The sequence below is a fragment of the Triturus cristatus genome, chromosome 12 (assembly GCF_964204655.1).
Source record: "Triturus cristatus chromosome 12, aTriCri1.1, whole genome shotgun sequence".
Taxonomy (NCBI): domain Eukaryota; kingdom Metazoa; phylum Chordata; class Amphibia; order Caudata; family Salamandridae; genus Triturus; species Triturus cristatus.
The window spans coordinates 660,991,197-661,010,442 of record NC_140595.1 but is presented as its reverse complement, the minus strand read 5'-3'; the positions used below and the strand labels follow the sequence as shown (position 1 = coordinate 661,010,442).

Genomic DNA, 19,246 nt, shown 5'->3' with positions numbered 1-19,246 from the left:
CTTACAATAAAAGGTGACTCGAAAAAACTAGCAAAAGAAGAGCATCATCATATTAAAGGTTCTATTCACCATCTTGAGTTGCACCATAGCAGCTTATGGTGCTTTTCTGCTCAGAGTGTGCCTCCAATCCCACATTCATTTTTAATTTCTTTGCAGTTTAAAAAACAACAATTACTGCTCGAAGTTCACTTTTCAAAACCATTCAACCTATTAAATGTATTTCTCTAACCTATGAATGTGGTCCATGTTCACTTTTCCTCATCTTCATCTCGATACTCCTTTCCCAGAAACCAGGTTCACTTCTTCATTCATCCCACCCATCCAAAGTCACCAAATCTTTGAAGCAAGTCTGCCTATTCTCCCTTTCTCTCTATGTACAAGATACCTTGTATCATTTGAATGGACAGCAGGAGAGAAGGATATTTATGGTGAGTGGGGGTGGGGTTTTGAGGAGTAACCTCATTTGCCTAAGAGCCGGGGTATCTGGGAAAAAAAGTATTTTATGGGGGAAGACTTTCACATCTCCTTGGTGAAATTTGTAGGGCCTTATAACATCCTTTCTGTGGATGCAGATTCAGTCGGAACAGAGGTCCTAGTCCTCGCTCTGCCTTTCAAAGGAACTGTAAATATGCATGGCTTATTTGGCTTTGCCCGGCAGGGCTTGCCCGCCAGGGTGAGAATGGCGTTTGTCAGGCGTTCGTCAGGCGATCGGAAGGGGTGAGGCAATAATTTATAATTCAATGATCTTCATGATATTTTCTTGATAATATGAAAGCAGGAAAGGGAAGCTTGGCAATAAGCAATCCTAAAGCAAGGTGTGACTCCAGGGAAGAATGACTTGAAAACAACATACAGAAAGACTCATGTAAAAAGGCCCTGATGAGGCTTGAACTCATGACCCCTGGTTTACAAGACCAGTGCTCTGCCACTGAGCTACAAGGCCAGTCTGCACGCAGAATGTAAATTGCAACATGTATTCTTACTGAGGTATGAATATATCTATGATTTTGAGACTCTGTATGGAAACGTAGTTGCATATGAATGTCCACGTGCGCGCACACATTGAAGACCATGCTTAAGGCACTTTTTTTGGAAGTATGAAAAACTACATTTTCATATGAGAAAATAAGAGTTTTCGCATTCAAGACCATACCGATAGCTCTAGTTAGTATGTCTGCAATCAGTGACATATAGAGAACCCACTTATTAGAAGTGATCTGTCTCTGTGGGGCAGACATATGTTAACAGTCATTCATTTGAGACGGCCTAAACTTTAGGAGTAAGAGCTGCTTTCTTATCAATCTATTTATCCAAACTGGTTAATAAGCCAGGAGTGAGTGAAAGGCAATCCTCTGGAAACCCCATGAAAGATCTAATTTCTATTACGCACAAAATACTTCACTTTATTTGACATATTTGTTAAAATGGAACAGTCAGATGATCCCATCTAGCGGATCCTGGCTTTGTCTTGAAAGAGAGTGTAATTATACTTCAAGAAATGCTGGCCATCAAAAGAGACTCTGATGGCTTTCCGACGAAGGTGGGTTTCGAACCCACGCGTGCAGAGCACAATGGATTAGCAGTCCATCGCCTTAACCACTCGGCCACCTCGTCTGCCCTACAGCCCCATCTGAAACCTTGCTTCACAAAAGGTACTGAAGTGTCAATATACTGTACCTAAAAAAGAAAAAAACAGCTGAGGCAAGATCTCACATTCCACGTCTTCCCCCAATCAGGGACCTACATTTCATTTTTGGGAAATTCTTACTATGTGCTAATTACAAATATTCATAAGATTCCCCTAGACTTTGTCAGAACTGTCAAGATATAATTCTATGGGGTTTTGAATTGACAGAGCATATGTTATAGGACAATTAGAGAATCTATTCCGTTTGGACTGTATTTTTAATAGTCATGATAACATGCTAGCATGTGAGTCGATCTTGCACAGTGAATGATGGAGCAGTGTCTGTCATCTACTTGGTCAGCTGTAGATGGCTCACCTGGGGAGATGTGAAAAGAGAGAGCTCCAGTGGCGCAATTGGTTAGCGCACGGTACTTATACAGCAGTACTTGCACTGAGCCATGCCGAGGTTGTGAGTTCAAGCCTCACCTGGAGCAGCCGTGTTGTTTTTCATAAACCATTTCACAAAAAGTAAAGTTTAAACTCAGAGTATGGACGGCCCTTGCTAGAGAGTCTTTACTTCTTATAGGATCTACGTGTCCTACTCCTCTGGGTGCCAAATATCACATATCCTCCGCGATGCTCAGTTTAAACATTCCATGATGTGCCATCTTGCATTTCATGCAAACACCACATCAGTGCATTTAAAAATACATTTGTAGAATAATAAATATGATGAAAACAGTGTTCTCACATGATAACCATAAACTGAAGAGCTGCAAAAAATGCTGTATCAGCTACTTACAATAAAAGGTGACTCGAAAAAACTAGCAAAAGAAGAGCATCATCATATTAAAGGTTCTATTCACCATCTTGAGTTGCACCATAGCAGCTTATGGTGCTTTTCTGCTCAGAGTGTGCCTCCAATCCCACATTCATTTTTAATTTCTTTGCAGTTTAAAAAACAACAATTACTGCTCGAAGTTCACTTTTCAAAACCATTCAACCTATTAAATGTATTTCTCTAACCTATGAATGTGGTCCATGTTCACTTTTCCTCATCTTCATCTCGATACTCCTTTCCCAGAAACCAGGTTCACTTCTTCATTCATCCCACCCATCCAAAGTCACCAAATCTTTGAAGCAAGTCTGCCTATTCTCCCTTTCTCTCTATGTACAAGATACCTTGTATCATTTGAATGGACAGCAGGAGAGAAAAATATTTATGGTGAGTGGGGGTGGGGTTTTGAGGAGTAACCTCATTTGCCTAAGAGCCGGTGTATCTGGGAAAAAAAGTATTTTATGGGGGAAGACTTTCACATCTCCTTGGTGAAATTTGTAGGGCCTTATAACATCCTTTCTGTGGATGCAGATTCAGTCGGAACAGAGGTCCTAGTCCTCGCTCTGCCTTTCAAAGGAACTGTAAATATGCATGGCTTATTTGGCTTTGCCCGGCAGGGCTTGCCCGGCAGGGTGAGAATGGCGTTCGTCAGGCGATCGGAAGGGGTGAGGCAATAATTTATAATTCAATGATCTTCATGATATTTTCTTGATAATATGAAAGCAGGAAAGGGAAGCTTGGCAATAAGCAATCCTAAAGCAAGGTGTGACTCCAGGGAAGAATGACTTGAAAACAACATACAGAAAGACTCATGTAAAAAGGCCCTGATGAGGCTTGAACTCATGACCCCTGGTTTACAAGACCAGTGCTCTGCCACTGAGCTACAAGGCCAGTCTGCACGCAGGATGTAAATTGCAACATGTATTCTTACTGAGGTATGAATATATCTATGATTTTGAGACTCTGTATGGAAACGTAGTTGCATATGAATGTCCACGTGCGCGCACACATTGAAGACCATGCTTAAGGCACTTTTTTTGGAAGTATGAAAAACTACATTTTCATATGAGAAAATAAGAGTTTTCGCATTCAAGACCATACCGATAGCTCTAGTTAGTATGTCTGCAATCAGTGACATATAGAGAACCCACTTATTAGAAGTGATCTGTCTCTGTGGGGCAGACATATGTTAACAGTCATTCATTTGAGACAGCCTAAACTTTAGGAGTAAGAGCTGCTTTCTTATCAATCTATTTATCCAAACTGGTTAATAAGCCAGGAGTGAGTGAAAGGCAATCCTCTGGAAACTCCATGAAAGATCTAATTTCTATTACGCACAAAATACTTCACTTTATTTGACATATTTGTTAAAATGGAACAGTCAGATGATCCCATCTAGCGGATCCTGGCTCTGTCTTGAAAGAGAGTGTAATTATACTACAAGAAATGCTGGCCATCAAAAGAGACTCTGATGGCTTTCCGACGAAGGTGGGATTCGAACCCACGCGTGCAGAGCACAATGGATTAGCAGTCCATCGCCTTAACCACTCGGCCACCTCGTCTGCCCTACAGCCCCATCTGAAACCTTGCTTCACAAAAGGTACTGAAGTGTCAATATACTGTACCTAAAAAAGAAAAAAACAGCTGAGGCAAGATCTCACATTCCACGTCTTCCCCCAATCAGGGACCTACATTTCATTTTTGGGAAATTCTTACTATGTGCTAATTACAAATATTCATAAGATTCCCCTAGACTTTGTCAGAACTGTCAAGATATAATTCTATGGGGTTTTGAATAGACAGAGCATATGTTATAGGACAATTATAGAATCTATTCCGTTTGGACTGTATTTTTAATAGTCATGATAACATGCTAGCATGTGAGTCGATCTTGCACAGTGAATGATGGAGCAGTGTCTGTCATCTACTTGGTCAGCTGTAGATGGCTCACCTGGGGAGATGTGAAAAGAGAGAGCTCCAGTGGCGCAATCGGTTAGCGCGCGGTACTTATACAGCAGTACTTGCACTGAGCCATGCCGAGGTTGTGAGTTCGAGCCTCACCTGGAGCAGCCGTGTTGTTTTTCATAAACCATTTCACAAAAAGTAAAGTTTAAACTCAGAGTATGGACGGCCCTTGCTAGAGAGTCTTTACTTCTTATAGGATCTACGTGTCCTACTCCTCTGGGTGCCAAATATCACATATCCTCCGCGATGCTCAGTTTAAACATTCCATGATGTGCCATCTTGCATTTCATGCAAACACCACATCAGTGCATTTAAAAATACATTTGTAGAATAATAAATATGATGAAAACAGTGTTCTCACATGATAACCATAAACTGAAGAGCTGCAAAAAATGCTGTATCAGCTACTTACAATAAAAGGTGACTCGAAAAAACTAGCAAAAGAAGAGCATCATCATATTAAAGGTTCTATTCACCATCTTGAGTTGCACCATAGCAGCTTATGGTGCTTTTCTGCTCAGAGTGTGCCTCCAATCCCACATTCATTTTTAATTTCTTTGCAGTTTAAAACACAACAATTACTGCTCGAAGTTCACTTTTCAAAACCATTCAACCTATTAAATGTATTTCTCTAACCTATGAATGTGGTCCATGTTCACTTTTCCTCATCTTCATCTCGATACTCCTTTCCCAGAAACCAGGTTCACTTCTTCATTCAACCCACCCATCCAAAGTCACCAAATCTTTGAAGCAAGTCTGCCTATTCTCCCTTTCTCTCTATGTACAAGATACCTTGTATCATTTGAATGGACAGCAGGAGAGAAGGATATTTATGGTGAGTGGGGGTGGGGTTTTGAGGAGTGACCTCATTTGCCTAAGAGCCGGGGTATCTGGGAAAAAAAGTATTTTATGGGGGAAGACTTTCACATCTCCTTGGTGAAATTTGTAGGGCCTTATAACATCCTTTCTGTGGATGCAGATTCAGTCGGAACAGAGGTCCTAGTCCTCGCTCTGCCTTTCAAAGGAACTGTAAATATGCATGGCTTATTTGGCTTTGCCCGGCAGGGCTTGCCCGGCAGGGTGAGAATGGCGTTTGTCAGGCGTTCGTCAGGCGATCGGAAGTGGTGAGGCAATAATTTATAATTCAATGATCTTCATTATATTTTCTTGATAATATGAAAGCAGGAAAGGGAAGCTTGACAATAAGCAATCCTAAAGCAAGGTGTGACTCCAGGGAAGAATGACTTGAAAACAACATACAGAAAGACTCATGTAAAAAGGCCCTGATGAGGCTTGAACTCATGACCCCTGGTTTACAAGACCAGTGCTCTGCCACTGAGCTACAAGGCCAGTCGGCACACAGGATGTAAATTGCAACATGTATTCTTACTGAGGTATGAATATATCTATGATTTTGAGACTCTGTATGGAAACGTAGTTGCATATGAATGTCCACGTGCGCGCACACATTGAAGACCATGCTTAAGGCACTTTTTTTGGAAGTATGAAAAACTACATTTTCATATGAGAAAATAAGAGTTTTCGCATTCAAGACCATACCGATAGCTCTAGTTAGTATGTCTGCAATCAGTGACATATAGAGAACCCACTTATTAGAAGTGATCTGTCTCTGTGGGGCAGACATATGTTAACAGTCATTCATTTGAGACGGCCTAAACTTTAAGAGTAAGAGCTGCTTTCTTATCAATCTATTTATCCAAACTGGTTAATAAGCCAGGAGTGAGTGAAAGGCAATCCTCTGGAAACTCCATGAAAGATCTAATTTCTATTACGCACAAAATACTTCACTTTATTTGACATATTTGTTAAAATGGAACAGTCAGATGATCCCATCTAGCGGATCCTGGCTCTGTCTTGAAAGAGAGTGTAATTATACTACAAGAAATGCTGGCCATCAAAAGAGACTCTGATGGCTTTCCGACGAAGGTGGGATTCGAACCCACGCGTGCAGAGCACAATGGATTAGCAGTCCATCGCCTTAACCACTCGGCCACCTCGTCTGCCCTACAGCCCCATCTGAAACCTTGCTTCACAAAAGGTACTGAAGTGTCAATATACTGTACCTAAAAAAGAAAAAAACAGCTGAGGCAAGATCTCACATTCCACGTCTTCCCCCAATCAGGGACCTACATTTCATTTTTGGGAAATTCTTACTATGTGCTAATTACAAATATTCATAAGATTCCCCTAGACTTTGTCAGAACTGTCAAGATATAATTCTATGGGGTTTTGAATTGACAGAGCATATGTTATAGGACAATTATAGAATCTATTCCGTTTGGACTGTATTTTTAATAGTCATGATAACATGCTAGCATGTGAGTCGATTTTGCACAGTGAATGATGGAGCAGTGTCTGTCATCTACTTGGTCAGCTGTAGATGGCTCACCTGGGGAGATGTGAAAAGAGAGAGCTCCAGTGGCGCAATCGGTTAGCGCGCGGTACTTATACAGCAGTACTTGCACTGAGCCATGCTGAGGTTGTGAGTTCGAGCCTCACCTGGAGCAGCCGTGTTGTTTTTCATAAACCATTTCACAAAAAGTAAAGTTTAAACTCAGAGTATGGACGGCCCTTGCTAGAGAGTCTTTACTTCTTATAGGATCTACGTGTCCTACTCCTCTGGGTGCCAAATATCACATATCCTCCGCGATGCTCAGTTTAAACATTCCATGATGTGCCATCTTGCATTTCATGCAAACACCACATCAGTGCATTTAAAAATACATTTGTAGAATAATAAATATGATGAAAACAGTGTTCTCACATGATAACCATAAACTGAAGAGCTGCAAAAAATGCTGTATCAGCTACTTACAATAAAAGGTGACTCGAAAAAACTAGCAAAAGAAGAGCATCATCATATTAAAGGTTCTATTCACCATCTTGAGTTGCACCATAGCAGCTTATGGTGCTTTTCTGCTCAGAGTGTGCCTCCAATCCCACATTCATTTTTAATTTCTTTGCAGTTTAAAAAACAACAATTACTGCTCGAAGTTCACTTTTCAAAACCATTCAACCTATTAAATGTATTTCTCTAACCTATGAATGTGGTCCATGTTCACTTTTCCTCATCTTCATCTCGATACTCCTTTCCCAGAAACCAGGTTCACTTCTTCATTCAACCCACCCATCCAAAGTCACCAAATCTTTGAAGCAAGTCTGCCTATTCTCCCTTTCTCTCTATGTACAAGATACCTTGTATCATTTGAATGGACAGCAGGAGAGAAGGATATTTATGGTGAGTGGGGGTGGGGTTTTGAGGAGTAACCTCATTTGCCTAAGAGCCGGGGTATCTGGGAAAAAAAGTATTTTATGGGGGAAGACTTTCACATCTCCTTGGTGAAATTTGTAGGGCCTTATAACATCCTTTCTGTGGATGCAGATTCAGTCGGAACAGAGGTCCTAGTCCTCGCTCTGCCTTTCAAAGGAACTGTAAATATGCATGGCTTATTTGGCTTTGCCCGGCAGGGCTTGCCCGCCAGGGTGAGAATGGCGTTTGTCAGGCATTCGTCAGGCGATCGGAAGGGGTGAGGCAATAATTTATAATTCAATGATCTTCATGATATTTTCTTGATAATATGAAAGCAGGAAAGGGAAGCTTGGCAATAAGCAATCCTAAAGCAAGGTGTGACTCCAGGGAAGAATGACTTGAAAACAACATACAGAAAGACTCATGTAAAAAGGCCCTGATGAGGCTTGAACTCATGACCCCTGGTTTACAAGACCAGTGCTCTGCCACTGAGCTACAAGGCCAGTCTGTACGCAGGATGTAAATTGCAACATGTATTCTTACTGAGGTATGAATATATCTATGATTTTGAGACTCTGTATGGAAACGTAGTTGCATATGAATGTCCACGTGCGCGCACACATTGAAGACCATGCTTAAGGCACTTTTTTTGGAAGTATGAAAAACTACATTTTCATATGAGAAAATAAGAGTTTTCGCATTCAAGACCATACCGATAGCTCTAGTTAGTATGTCTGCAATCAGTGACATATAGAGAACCCACTTATTAGAAGTGATCTGTCTCTGTGGGGCAGACATATGTTAACAGTCATTCATTTGAGACGGCCTAAACTTTAGGAGTAAGAGCTGCTTTCTTATCAATCTATTTATCCGAACTGGTTAATAAGCCAGGAGTGAGTGAAAGGCAATCCTCTGGAAACTCCATGAAAGATCTAATTTCTATTACGCACAAAATACTTCACTTTATTTGACATATTTGTTAAAATGGAACAGTCAGATGATCCCATCTAGCGGATCCTGGCTCTGTCTTGAAAGAGAGTGTAATTATACTACAAGAAATGCTGGCCATCAAAAGAGACTCTGATGGCTTTCCGACGAAGGTGGGATTCGAACCCACGCGTGCAGAGCACAATGGATTAGCAGTCCATCGCCTTAACCACTCGGCCACCTCGTCTGCCCTACAGCCCCATCTGAAACCTTGCTTCACAAAAGGTACTGAAGTGTCAATATACTGTACCTAAAAAAGAAAAAAACAGCTGAGGCAAGATCTCACATTCCACGTCTTCCCCCAATCAGGGACCTACATTTCATTTTTGGGAAATTCTTACTATGTGCTAATTACAAATATTCATAAGATTCCCCTAGACTTTGTCAGAACTGTCAAGATATAATTCTATGGGGTTTTGAATTGACAGAGCATATGTTATAGGACAATTATAGAATCTATTCCGTTTGGACTGTATTTTTAATAGTCATGATAACATGCTAGCATGTGAGTCGATCTTGCACAGTGAATGATGGAGCAGTGTCTGTCATCTACTTGGTCAGCTGTAGATGGCTCACCTGGGGAGATGTGAAAAGAGAGAGCTCCAGTGGCGCAATCGGTTAGCGCGCGGTACTTATACAGCAGTACTTGCACTGAGCCATGCCGAGGTTGTGAGTTCAAGCCTCACCTGGAGCAGCCGTGTTGTTTTTCATAAACCATTTCACAAAAAGTAAAGTTTAAACTCAGAGTATGGACGGCCCTTGCTAGAGAGTCTTTACTTCTTATAGGATCTACGTGTCCTACTCCTCTGGGTGCCAAATATCACATATCCTCCGCGATGCTCAGTTTAAACATTCCATGATGTGCCATCTTGCATTTCATGCAAACACCACATCAGTGCATTTAAAAATACATTTGTAGAATAATAAATATGATGAAAACAGTGTTCTCACATGATAACCATAAACTGAAGAGCTGCAAAAAATGCTGTATCAGCTACTTACAATAAAAGGTGACTCGAAAAAACTAGCAAAAGAAGAGCATCATCATATTAAAGGTTCTATTCACCATCTTGAGTTGCACCATAGCAGCTTATGGTGCTTTTCTGCTCAGAGTGTGCCTCCAATCCCACATTCATTTTTAATTTCTTTGCAGTTTAAAACACAACAATTACTGCTCGAAGTTCACTTTTCAAAACCATTCAACCTATTAAATGTATTTCTCTAACCTATGAATGTGGTCCATGTTCACTTTTCCTCATCTTCATCTCGATACTCCTTTCCCAGAAACCAGGTTCACTTCTTCATTCAACCCACCCATCCAAAGTCACCAAATCTTTGAAGCAAGTCTGCCTATTCTCCCTTTCTCTCTATGTACAAGATACCTTGTATCATTTGAATGGACAGCAGGAGAGAAGGATATTTATGGTGAGTGGGGGTGGGGTTTTGAGGAGTAACCTCATTTGCCTAAGAGCCGGGGTATCTGGGAAAAAAAGTATTTTATGGGGGAAGACTTTCACATCTCCTTGGTGAAATTTGTAGGGCCTTATAACATCCTTTCTGTGGATGCAGATTCAGTCGGAACAGAGGTCCTAGTCCTCGCTCTGCCTTTCAAAGGAACTGTAAATATGCATGGCTTATTTGGCTTTGCCCGGCAGGGCTTGCCCGCCAGGGTGAGAATGGCGTTTGTCAGGCGTTCGTCAGGCGATCGGAAGGGGTGAGGCAATAATTTATAATTCAATGATCTTCATGATATTTTCTTGATAATATGAAAGCAGGAAAGGGAAGCTTGGCAATAAGCAATCCTAAAGCAAGGTGTGACTCCAGGGAAGAATGACTTGAAAACAACATACAGAAAGACTCATGTAAAAAGGCCCTGATGAGGCTTGAACTCATGACCCCTGGTTTACAAGACCAGTGCTCTGCCACTGAGCTACAAGGCCAGTCTGCACGCAGGATGTAAATTGCAACATGTATTCTTACTGAGGTATGAATAGATCTATGATTTTGAGACTCTGTATGGAAACGTAGTTGCATATGAATGTCCACGTGCGCGCACACATTGAAGACCATGCTTAAGGCACTTTTTTTGGAAGTATGAAAAACTACATTTTCATATGAGAAAATAAGAGTTTTCGCATTCAAGACCATACCGATAGCTCTAGTTAGTATGTCTGCAATCAGTGACATATAGAGAACCCACTTATTAGAAGTGATCTGTCTCTGTGGGGCAGACATATGTTAACAGTCATTCATTTGAGACGGCCTAAACTTTAGGAGTAAGAGCTGCTTTCTTATCAATCTATTTATCCAAACTGGTTAATAAGCCAGGAGTGAGTGAAAGGCAATCCTCTGGAAACTCCATGAAAGATCTAATTTCTATTACGCACAAAATACTTCACTTTATTTGACATATTTGTTAAAATGGAACAGTCAGATGATCCCATCTAGCGGATCCTGGCTCTGTCTTGAAAGAGAGTGTAATTATACTACAAGAAATGCTGGCCATCAAAAGAGACTCTGATGGCTTTCCGACGAAGGTGGGATTCGAACCCACGCGTGCAGAGCACAATGGATTAGCAGTCCATCGCCTTAACCACTCGGCCACCTCGTCTGCCCCACAGCCCCATCTGAAACCTTGCTTAACAAAAGGTACTGAAGTGTCAATATACTGTACCTAAAAAAGAAAAAAACAGCTGAGGCAAGATCTCACATTCCACGTCTTCCCCCATCAGGGACCTACATTTCATTTTTGGGAAATTCTTACTATGTGCTAATTACAAATATTCATAAGATTCCCCTAGACTTTGTCAGAACTGTCAAGATATAATTCTATGGGGTTTTGAATAGACAGAGCATATGTTATAGGACAATTATAGAATCTATTCCGTTTGGACTGTATTTTTAATAGTCATGATAACATGCTAGCATGTGAGTCGATCTTGCACAGTGAATGATGGAGCAGTGTCTGTCATCTACTTGGTCAGCTGTAGATGGCTCACCTGGGGAGATGTGAAAAGAGAGAGCTCCAGTGGCGCAATCGGTTAGCGCGCGGTACTTATACAGCAGTACTTGCACTGAGCCATGCCGAGGTTGTGAGTTCGAGCCTCACCTGGAGCAGCCGTGTTGTTTTTCATAAACCATTTCACAAAAAGTAAAGTTTAAACTCAGAGTATGGACGGCCCTTGCTAGAGAGTCTTTACTTCTTATAGGATCTACGTGTCCTACTCCTCTGGGTGCCAAATATCACATATCCTCCGCGATGCTCAGTGTAAACATTCCATGATGTGCCATCTTGCATTTCATGCAAACACCACATCAGTGCATTTAAAAATACATTTGTAGAATAATAAATATGATGAAAACAGTGTTCTCACATGATAACCATAAACTGAAGAGCTGCAAAAAATGCTGTATCAGCTACTTACAATAAAAGGTGACTCGAAAAAACTAGCAAAAGAAGAGCATCATCATATTAAAGGTTCTATTCACCATCTTGAGTTGCACCATAGCAGCTTATGGTGCTTTTCTGCTCAGAGTGTGCCTCCAATCCCACATTCATTTTTAATTTCTTTGCAGTTTAAAAAACAACAATTACTGCTCGAAGTTCACTTTTCAAAACCATTCAACCTATTAAATGTATTTCTCTAACCTATGAATGTGGTCCATGTTCACTTTTCCTCATCTTCATCTCGATACTCCTTTCCCAGAAACCAGGTTCACTTCTTCATTCAACCCACCCATCCAAAGTCACCAAATCTTTGAAGCAAGTCTGCCTATTCTCCCTTTCTCTCTATGTACAAGATACCTTGTATCATTTGAATGGACAGCAGGAGAGAAGGATATTTATGGTGAGTGGGGGTGGGGTTTTGAGGAGTAACCTCATTTGCCTAAGAGCCGGGGTATCTGGGAAAAAAAGTATTTTATGGGGGAAGACTTTCACATCTCCTTGGTGAAATTTGTAGGGCCTTATAACATCCTTTCTGTGGATGCAGATTCAGTCGGAACAGAGGTCCTAGTCCTTGCTCTGCCTTTCAAAGGAACTGTAAATATGCATGGCTTATTTGGCTTTGCCCGGCAGGGCTTGCCCGGCAGGGTGAGAATGGCGTTTGTCAGGCGTTCGTCAGGCGATCGGAAGGGGTGAGGCAATAATTTATAATTCAATGATCTTCATTATATTTTCTTGATAATATGAAAGCAGGAAAGGGAAGCTTGACAATAAGCAATCCTAAAGCAAGGTGTGACTCCAGGGAAGAATGACTTGAAAACAACATACAGAAAGACTCATGTAAAAAGGCCCTGATGAGGCTTGAACTCATGACCCCTGGTTTACAAGACCAGTGCTCTGCCACTGAGCTACAAGGCCAGTCGGCACACAGGATGTAAATTGCAACATGTATTCTTACTGAGGTATGAATAGATCTATGATTTTGAGACTCTGTATGGAAACGTAGTTGCATATGAATGTCCACGTGCGCGCACACATTGAAGACCATGCTTAAGGCACTTTTTTTGGAAGTATGAAAAACTACATTTTCATATGAGAAAATAAGAGTTTTCGCATTCAAGACCATACCGATAGCTCTAGTTAGTATGTCTGCAATCAGTGACATATAGAGAACCCACTTATTAGAAGTGATCTGTCTCTGTGGGGCAGACATATGTTAACAGTCATTCATTTGAGACGGCCTAAACTTTAGGAGTAAGAGCTGCTTTCTTATCAATCTATTTATCCAAACTGGTTAATAAGCCAGGAGTGAGTGAAAGGCAATCCTCTGGAAACTCCATGAAAGATCTAATTTCTATTACGCACAAAATACTTCACTTTATTTGACATATTTGTTAAAATGGAACAGTCAGATGATCCCATCTAGCGGATCCTGGCTCTGTCTTGAAAGAGAGTGTAATTATACTACAAGAAATGCTGGCCATCAAAAGAGACTCTGATGGCTTTCCGACGAAGGTGGGATTCGAACCCACGCGTGCAGAGCACAATGGATTAGCAGTCCATCGCCTTAACCACTCGGTCACCTCGTCTGCCCTACAGCCCCATCTGAACCCTTGCTTCACAAAAGGTACTGAAGTGTCAATATACTGTACCTAAAAAAGAAAAAAACAGCTGAGGCAAGATCTCACATTCCATGTCTTCCCCCAATCAGGGACCTACATTTCATTTTTGGGAAATTCTTACTATGTGCTAATTACAAATATTCATAAGATTCCCCTAGACTTTGTCAGAACTGTCAAGATATAATTCTATGGGGTTTTGAATTGACAGAGCATATGTTATAGGACAATTATAGAATCTATTCCGTTTGGACTGTATTTTTAATAGTCATGATAACATGCTAGCATGTGAGTCGATCTTGCACAGTGAATGATGGAGCAGTGTCTGTCATCTACTTGGTCAGCTGTAGATGGCTCACCTGGGGAGATGTGAAAAGAGAGAGCTCCAGTGGCGCAATCGGTTAGCGCGCGGTACTTATACAGCAGTACTTGCACTGAGCCATGCCGAAGTTGTGAGTTCGAGCCTCACCTGGAGCAGCCGTGTTGTTTTTCATAAACCATTTCACAAAAAGTAAAGTTTAAACTCAGAGTATGGACGGCCCTTGCTAGAGAGTCTTTACTTCTTATAGGATCTACGTGTCCTACTCCTCTGGGTGCCAAATATCACATATCCTCCGCGATGCTCAGTTTAAACATTCCATGATGTGCCATCTTGCATTTCATGCAAACACCACATCAGTGCATTTAAAAATACATTTGTAGAATAATAAATATGATGAAAACAGTGTTCTCACATGATAACCATAAACTGAAGAGCTGCAAAAAATGCTGTATCAGCTACTTACAATAAAAGGTGACTCGAAAAAACTAGCAAAAGAAGAGCATCATCATATTAAAGGTTCTATTCACCATCTTGAGTTGCACCATAGCAGCTTATGGTGCTTTTCTGCTCAGAGTGTGCCTCCAATCCCACATTCATTTTTAATTTCTTTGCAGTTTAAAAAACAACAATTACTGCTCGAAGTTCACTTTTCAAAACCATTCAACCTATTAAATGTATTTCTCTAACCTATGAATGTGGTCCATGTTCACTTTTCCTCATCTTCATCTCGATACTCCTTTCCCAGAAACCAGGTTCACTTCTTCATTCATCCCACCCATCCAAAGTCACCAAATCTTTGAAGCAAGTCTGCCTATTCTCCCTTTCTCTCTATGTACAAGATACCTTGTATCATTTGAATGGACAGCAGGAGAGAAGGATATTTATGGTGAGTGGGGGTGGGGTTTTGAGGAGTAACCTCATTTGCCTAAGAGCCGGGGTATCTGGGAAAAAAAGTATTTTATGGGGGAAGACTTTCACATCTCCTTGGTGAAATTTGTAGGGCCTTATAACATCCTTTCTGTGGATGCAGATTCAGTCGGAACAGAGGTCCTAGTCCTCGCTCTGCCTTTCAAAGGAACTGTAAATATGCATGGCTTATTTGGCTTTGCCCGGCAGGGCTTGCCCGCCAGGGTGAGAATGGCGTTTGTCAGGCGTTCGTCAGGCGATCGGAAGGGGTGAGGCAATAATTTATAATTCAATGATCTTCATGATATTTTCTTGATAATATGAAAGCAGGAAAGGGAAGCTTGGCAATAAGCAATCCTAAAGCAAGGTGTGACTCCAGGGAAGAATGACTTGAAAACAACATACAGAAAGACTCATGTAAAAAGGCCCTGATGAGGCTTGAACTCATGACCCCTGGTTTACAAGACCAGTGCTCTGCCACTGAGCTACAAGGCCAGTCTGCAGGCAGAATGTAAATTGCAACATGTATTCTTACTGAGGTATGAATATATCTATGATTTTGAGACTCTGTATGGAAACGTAGTTGCATATGAATGTCCACGTGCGCGCACACATTGAAGACCATGCTTAAGGCACTTTTTTTGGAAGTATGAAAAACTATATTTTCATATGAGAAAATAAGAGTTTTCGCATTCAAGACCATACCGATAGCTCTAGTTAGTATGTCTGCAATCAGTGACATATAGAGAACCCACTTATTAGAAGTGATCTGTCTCTGTGGGGCAGACATATGTTAACAGTCATTCATTTGAGACGGCCTAAACTTTAGGAGTAAGAGCTGCTTTCTTATCAATCTATTTATCCAAACTGGTTAATAAGCCAGGAGTGAGTGAAAGGCAATCCTCTGGAAACTCCATGAAAGATCTAATTTCTATTACGCACAAAATACTTCACTTTATTTGACATATTTGTTAAAATGGAACAGTCAGATGATCCCATCTAGCGGATCCTGGCTCTGTCTTGAAAGAGAGTGTAATTATACTTCAAGAAATGCTGGCCATCAAAAGAGACTCTGATGGCTTTCCGACAAAGGTGGGATTCGAACCCATGCGTGCAGAGCACAATGGATTAGCAGTCCATCGCCTTAACCACTCGGCCACCTCGTCTGCCCTACAGCCCCATCTGAAACCTTGCTTCACAAAAGGTACTGAAGTGTCAATATACTGTACCTAAAAAAGAAAAAAACAGCTGAGGCAAGATCTCACATTCCACGTCTTCCCCCAATCAGGGACCTACATTTCATTTTTGGGAAATTCTTACTATGTGCTAATTACAAATATTCATAAGATTCCCCTAGACTTTGTCAGAACTGTCAAGATATAATTCTATGGGGTTTTGAATTGACAGAGCATATGTTATAGGACAATTATAGAATCTATTCCGTTTGGACTGTATTTTTAATAGTCATGATAACATGCTAGCATGTGAGTCGATCTTGCACAGTGAATGATGGAGCAGTGTCTGTCATCTACTTGGTCAGCTGTAGATGGCTCACCTGGGGAGATGTGAAAAGAGAGAGCTCCAGTGGTGCAATCGGTTAGCGCCCGGTACTTATACAGCAGTACTAGCACTGAGCCATGCCGAGGTTGTGAGTTCAAGCCTCACCTGGAGCAGCCGTGTTGTTTTTCATAAACCATTTCACAAAAAGTAAAGTTTAAACTCAGAGTATGGACGGCCCTTGCTAGAGAGTCTTTACTTCTTATAGGATCTACGTGTCCTACTCCTCTGGGTGCCAAATATCACATATCCTCCGCGATGCTCAGTTTAAACATTCCATGATGTGCCATCTTGCATTTCATGCAAACACCACATCAGTGCATTTAAAAATACATTTGTAGAATAATAAATATGATGAAAACAGTGTTCTCACATGATAACCATAAACTGAAGAGCTGCAAAAAATGCTGTATCAGCTACTTACAATAAAAGGTGACTCGAAAAAACTAGCAAAAGAAGAGCATCATCATATTAAAGGTTCTATTCACCATCTTGAGTTGCACCATAGCAGCTTATGGTGCTTTTCTGCTCAGAGTGTGCCTCCAATCCCACATTCATTTTTAATTTCTTTGCAGTTTAAAAAACAACAATTACTGCTCGAAGTTCACTTTTCAAAACCATTCAACCTATTAAATGTATTTCTCTAACCTATGAATGTGGTCCATGTTCACTTTTCCTCATCTTCATCTCGATACTCCTTTCCCAGAAACCAGGTTCACTTCTTCATTCATCCCACCCATCCAAAGTCACCAAATCTTTGAAGCAAGTCTGCCTATTCTCCCTTTCTCTCTATGTACAAGATACCTTGTATCATTTGAATGGACAGCAGGAGAGAAGGATATTTATGGTGAGTGGGGGTGGGGTTTTGAGGAGTAACCTCATTTGCCTAAGAGCCGGGGTATCTGGGAAAAAAAGTATTTTATGGAGGAAGACTTTCACATCTCCTTGGTGAAATTTGTAGGGCCTTATAACATCCTTTCTGTGGATGCAGATTCAGTCGGAACAGAGGTCCTAGTCCTCGCTCTGCCTTTCAAAGGAACTGTAAATATGCATGGCTTATTTGGCTTTGCCCGGCAGGGTGAGAATGGCGTTCGTCAGGCGATCGGAAGGGGTGAGGCAATAATTTATAATTCAATGATCTTCATGATATTTTCTTGATAATATGAAAGCAGGAAAGGGAAGCTTGGCAATAAGCAATCCTAAAGCAAGGTGTGACTCCAGGGAAGAATGACTTGAAAACAACATACAGAAAGACTCATGTAAAAAGGCCCTGATGAGGCTTGAACTCATGACCCCTGGTTTACAAGACCAGTGCTCTGCCACTGAGCTACAAGGCCAGTCGGCACACAGGATGTAAATTGCAACATGTATTCTTACTGAGGTATGAATATATCTATGATTTTGAGACTCTGTATGGAAACGTAGTTGCATATGAATGTCCACGTGCGCGCACACATTGAAGACCATGCTTAAGGCACTTTTTTTGGAAGTATGAAAAACTACATTTTCATATGAGAAAATAAGAGTTTTCGCATTCAAGACCATACCGATAGCTCTAGTTAGTATGTCTGCAATCAGTGACATATAGAGAACCCACTTATTAGAAGTGATCTGTCTCTGTGGGGCAGACATATGTTAACAGTCATTCATTTGAGACGGCCTAAACTTTAGGAGTAAGAGCTGCTTTCTTATCAATCTATTTATCCAAACTGGTTAATAAGCCAGGAGTGAGTGAAAGGCAATCCTCTGGAAACTCCATGAAATATCTAATTTCTATTACGCACAAAATACTTCACTTTATTTGACATATTTGTTAAAATGGAACAGTCAGATGATCCCATCTAGCGGATCCTGGCTCTGTCTTGAAAGAGAGTGTAATTATACTACAAGAAATGCTGGCCATCAAAAGAGCCTCTGATGGCTTTCCGACGAAGGTGGGATTCGAACCCACGCGTGCAGAGCACAATGGATTAGCAGTCCATCGCCTTAACCACTCGGCCACCTCGTCTGCCCTACAGCCCCATCTGAAACCTTGCTTCACAAAAGGTACTGAAGTGTCAATATACTGTACCTAAAAAAGAAAAAAACAGCTGAGGCAAGATCTCACATTCCACGTCTTCCCCCAATCAGGGACCTACATTTCATTTTTGGGAAATTCTTACTATGTGCTAATTACAAATATTCATAAGATTCCCCTAGACTTTGTCAGAACTGTCAAGATATAATTCTATGGGGTTTTGAATTGACAGAGCATATGTTATAGGACAATTATAGAATCTATTCCGTTTGGACTGTATTTTTAATAGTCATGATAACATGCTAGCATGTGAGTCGATCTTGCACAGTGAATGATGGAGCAGTGTCTGTCATCTACTTGGTCAGCTGTAGATGGCTCACCTGGGGAAATGTGAAAAGAGAGAGCTCCAGTGGCGCAATCGATTAGCGCGCGGTACTTATACAGCAGTACTTGCACTGAGCCATGCTGAGGTTGTGAGTTCGAGCCTCACCTGGAGCAGCCGTGTTGTTTTTCATAAACCATTTCACAAAAAGTAAAGTTTAAACTCAGAGTATGGACGGCCCTTGCTAGAGAGTCTTTACTTCTTATAGGATCTACGTGACCTACTCCTCTGGGTGCCAAATATCACATATCCTCCGCGATGCTCAGTTTAAACATTCCATGATGTGCCATCTTGCATTTCATGCAAACAC

At 41.2% G+C, this 19,246-nt stretch overlaps 19 non-coding genes across 19 annotated transcripts; 6 read left to right on the top strand and 13 right to left on the bottom strand.

Moving 5' to 3' along the window:
• Positions 1-871: 871 nt before the first annotated feature.
• On the bottom strand, positions 872-943 carry TRNAT-UGU (transfer RNA threonine (anticodon UGU)). Its single transcript has one exon. It is a non-coding gene; the product is annotated as a tRNA-Thr (tRNA).
• A 1,083-nt stretch (positions 944-2,026) lies between these two features.
• TRNAI-UAU (transfer RNA isoleucine (anticodon UAU)) lies at positions 2,027-2,121 on the top strand. Its single transcript has 2 exons — positions 2,027-2,064; positions 2,086-2,121. It is a non-coding gene; the product is annotated as a tRNA-Ile (tRNA).
• Positions 2,122-3,284: 1,163 nt separating this feature from the next.
• On the bottom strand, positions 3,285-3,356 carry TRNAT-UGU (transfer RNA threonine (anticodon UGU)). Its single transcript has one exon. It is a non-coding gene; the product is annotated as a tRNA-Thr (tRNA).
• A 589-nt stretch (positions 3,357-3,945) lies between these two features.
• On the bottom strand, positions 3,946-4,027 carry TRNAS-GCU (transfer RNA serine (anticodon GCU)). Its single transcript has one exon. It is a non-coding gene; the product is annotated as a tRNA-Ser (tRNA).
• A 412-nt stretch (positions 4,028-4,439) lies between these two features.
• On the top strand, positions 4,440-4,534 carry TRNAI-UAU (transfer RNA isoleucine (anticodon UAU)). Its single transcript has 2 exons — positions 4,440-4,477; positions 4,499-4,534. It is a non-coding gene; the product is annotated as a tRNA-Ile (tRNA).
• Positions 4,535-5,708: 1,174 nt separating this feature from the next.
• TRNAT-UGU (transfer RNA threonine (anticodon UGU)) lies at positions 5,709-5,780 on the bottom strand. Its single transcript has one exon. It is a non-coding gene; the product is annotated as a tRNA-Thr (tRNA).
• Positions 5,781-6,369: 589 nt separating this feature from the next.
• On the bottom strand, positions 6,370-6,451 carry TRNAS-GCU (transfer RNA serine (anticodon GCU)). Its single transcript has one exon. It is a non-coding gene; the product is annotated as a tRNA-Ser (tRNA).
• Positions 6,452-6,863: 412 nt separating this feature from the next.
• TRNAI-UAU (transfer RNA isoleucine (anticodon UAU)) lies at positions 6,864-6,958 on the top strand. The gene is made up of 2 exons: positions 6,864-6,901; positions 6,923-6,958. It is a non-coding gene; the product is annotated as a tRNA-Ile (tRNA).
• A 1,174-nt stretch (positions 6,959-8,132) lies between these two features.
• Positions 8,133-8,204, bottom strand: TRNAT-UGU (transfer RNA threonine (anticodon UGU)). Its single transcript has one exon. It is a non-coding gene; the product is annotated as a tRNA-Thr (tRNA).
• A 589-nt stretch (positions 8,205-8,793) lies between these two features.
• Positions 8,794-8,875, bottom strand: TRNAS-GCU (transfer RNA serine (anticodon GCU)). Its single transcript has one exon. It is a non-coding gene; the product is annotated as a tRNA-Ser (tRNA).
• A 412-nt stretch (positions 8,876-9,287) lies between these two features.
• On the top strand, positions 9,288-9,382 carry TRNAI-UAU (transfer RNA isoleucine (anticodon UAU)). Its single transcript has 2 exons — positions 9,288-9,325; positions 9,347-9,382. It is a non-coding gene; the product is annotated as a tRNA-Ile (tRNA).
• Positions 9,383-10,556: 1,174 nt separating this feature from the next.
• On the bottom strand, positions 10,557-10,628 carry TRNAT-UGU (transfer RNA threonine (anticodon UGU)). Its single transcript has one exon. It is a non-coding gene; the product is annotated as a tRNA-Thr (tRNA).
• Positions 10,629-11,217: 589 nt separating this feature from the next.
• On the bottom strand, positions 11,218-11,299 carry TRNAS-GCU (transfer RNA serine (anticodon GCU)). The gene has a single exon. It is a non-coding gene; the product is annotated as a tRNA-Ser (tRNA).
• Positions 11,300-11,710: 411 nt separating this feature from the next.
• Positions 11,711-11,805, top strand: TRNAI-UAU (transfer RNA isoleucine (anticodon UAU)). The gene is made up of 2 exons: positions 11,711-11,748; positions 11,770-11,805. It is a non-coding gene; the product is annotated as a tRNA-Ile (tRNA).
• A 1,174-nt stretch (positions 11,806-12,979) lies between these two features.
• TRNAT-UGU (transfer RNA threonine (anticodon UGU)) lies at positions 12,980-13,051 on the bottom strand. The gene has a single exon. It is a non-coding gene; the product is annotated as a tRNA-Thr (tRNA).
• A 1,083-nt stretch (positions 13,052-14,134) lies between these two features.
• TRNAI-UAU (transfer RNA isoleucine (anticodon UAU)) lies at positions 14,135-14,229 on the top strand. Its single transcript has 2 exons — positions 14,135-14,172; positions 14,194-14,229. It is a non-coding gene; the product is annotated as a tRNA-Ile (tRNA).
• A 1,174-nt stretch (positions 14,230-15,403) lies between these two features.
• Positions 15,404-15,475, bottom strand: TRNAT-UGU (transfer RNA threonine (anticodon UGU)). Its single transcript has one exon. It is a non-coding gene; the product is annotated as a tRNA-Thr (tRNA).
• A 2,327-nt stretch (positions 15,476-17,802) lies between these two features.
• On the bottom strand, positions 17,803-17,874 carry TRNAT-UGU (transfer RNA threonine (anticodon UGU)). Its single transcript has one exon. It is a non-coding gene; the product is annotated as a tRNA-Thr (tRNA).
• Positions 17,875-18,463: 589 nt separating this feature from the next.
• TRNAS-GCU (transfer RNA serine (anticodon GCU)) lies at positions 18,464-18,545 on the bottom strand. Its single transcript has one exon. It is a non-coding gene; the product is annotated as a tRNA-Ser (tRNA).
• Positions 18,546-19,246: the final 701 nt, after the last annotated feature.